The sequence below is a fragment of the Barbatula barbatula genome (genome assembly GCF_947034865.1).
Source record: "Barbatula barbatula genome assembly, chromosome: 14".
NCBI classification, from domain to species: domain Eukaryota; kingdom Metazoa; phylum Chordata; class Actinopteri; order Cypriniformes; family Nemacheilidae; genus Barbatula; species Barbatula barbatula.
Window position 1 is genome coordinate 10,294,366 of NC_136777.1, and position 2,500 is coordinate 10,296,865.

Sequence of the window (2,500 nt, forward strand, 5' to 3'; positions counted from 1 at the left end):
TCTCTGCTTCTACAGAAACCAGGAAGCCTGTCTACTGTACTTTATACCCTGCATGTGAACTGAGAAGAAATTATGAATGCAGCTGTAAACCGCTGTGTGCTATTCTGGCAAACCAGGTGAGGAGTCATTGATCAAATACTCACAGAATTATTTCGATTAAGACACTCAGTTGACACTGACAAGAAGAAGAAAGGAAGATCCGGGGAACTGCCCAGCACAAGTGAGAGTAGGAAATGGGGGAAGGGGAACACCCTGCTGACAGGTGTGTCAACTGAGTCACAAATAAGAATGAAGCAAAAATCACTGGTGTATCTTTGTCCAGGGACTGTCCTTGGCTTCATACTATTGGCAAAAAAGAATTGGCCCCCAGCAAAAGAGCATATCATCAGATTGTATTATATAAAGTATTAGTTTTAGTTCAATTTCATTAATACACCTTGCATAGAGAAAGTATCTTGAAATGACATCAGGTATTTTAATACCATATACTGTCTTTATTTTATTATTTTCTTTTATTATTATCACAAATGTAATGCTGCTTTGAACCAATGAAAATTGTGAACAGCGCTATACATAAATAAAGTTACGTATTTGCCATTACAATAAACAATGCATGCATTTGGTTGGAGGGGTTTTACTTTTTTTTCTCAAAAAGGAAAGGGACAGAAAGGAAAGTTGGAAAAAAGAGCACAAAATTCATTGTGATAAAAAATTGCATAGGCTAGTGAAGGATTGTGCAAAATAAGACCAGAAAGAAGTAAATGTCTGGTGGAAGTAAAAAACACGTAAAACACATTCACCCAAAAAAATATATTTATTTGCATTTATCCTCGCGCCATCTTAAATATAATTGACTTCTGTTGTTTCCAGATAAACACACTTTATGCATCACTTTATACAGTATATCAATCCCAAAATGGTGAAGTTCCAAAAAGCATCTTAAAAGTTATCAAAAAACTCCAATGGGTTAAGAAATGCCTTCTGAACTGAAACGATAGGTTTGTCAGAGAAAACAATACATTTGTTGAGATAATTTGGTAAAACTTAACAATAAGGTGCTTTCAGTAAACATTAGTGTTAGTGAACATAGCTAACAATGAACAATTTAGTTTTTCAGCATTTATTAGGCCTATCCTTGTTAATAGTTCATGTCAATACAGTTATTCATGGCGGTTCATTTTGCATTAACTAATGTTAACAGTGACAACATTTGATTTTAATAATGCGTTAGTAAATGCTGAAATTAACATGAATTAATATTAATTAATGCCGTAAAAGTATTGTTCATGTTATCTAATGCATTAATAACATACAGCCTATGAAATTTTATTTACACATGATTAAACCAAATTGCCTTTTCGTGACTTCTGAACGCTTTGCGTCGGGTCCTTATCACACCGTCGGGCCTTATTTCTGCAATAACAACCAGCTGCCTTTACATTATCCCTTACATAACGAACCTGCAAATATCGTGACTGGCCAATCAGAATAAAGCATTCCGACGAGCCATGTAATAACTAATTGTTAACAAATAGCACCTTATTGTAAAGTGTTACCTTGTTTGGTAAAAATTAAACCAAAACAATAAACATCTAAGCATTAAAGTCTAACATGGTTACATCAATTATATTTATTACCTCCATAAAAGTATATGAAGTGGTGGACATTTACAAAAATTATCATGTAAAGTTTAAGAAAGGAAATAATATATACCTCAGATAGCATGAGGGTAAGTAAGTTAATTATGAGAGAATTTTCATTTTTCTTTAAAGTTAATTATAAAAAATATATTTTAGCAAAACTTGGCAACACTGCACATTTAAAGAAACAGACGAACATTATCCACAGACATTAGTCAGCTTACTGGAAACAAAAAAACGTTGATATCTGCATATGAAACGTATTAATAAGAGGCACATTTTAAAGGCTGACAGCACATGGCAAAAGTAATGTTCACAGATGAGGTGCACTAATGAAAAACAACCTGAAATGTTAACAAAAACTACTTGTAATAAACAAAGATGGTATGTGAGATCCAACACAACACATACTGAAACTCTCCTAAAACAGCAACATAATTCACATGGGGAAAACAATCTCTCTGATCTGAGATCAGTTTTGCCATGCTTTAAGCTGGCCTCCCTCATTCAGTTCACATGCACACTGCGACATGCTAAAGCTGTTTGTGCTACACAGCTGTGCGGCCCCAATACTGGAAATAGACTCTTGCTACCAGCCTATGAGTCATGGGTGTGAAATGGAGGCAACTGTTGATTCAAAGAAATGTCCGCTGTTTTATGTAGAGCAGCTGTGCGAGCTGAGGGAACCGCATGATTCAGTCTCACTTTTAACTCACAAACTACATAAATTTACCTGTTAACGCATACATTATTTTGTAATTGAACTAAAATCATGTTTCTAAAGCATTTACTAAAACGCTTCATAGTTTTACATGTATTAATGTAGAAAGAGAAAACAAAAACAATGTAATTCTTTCAAA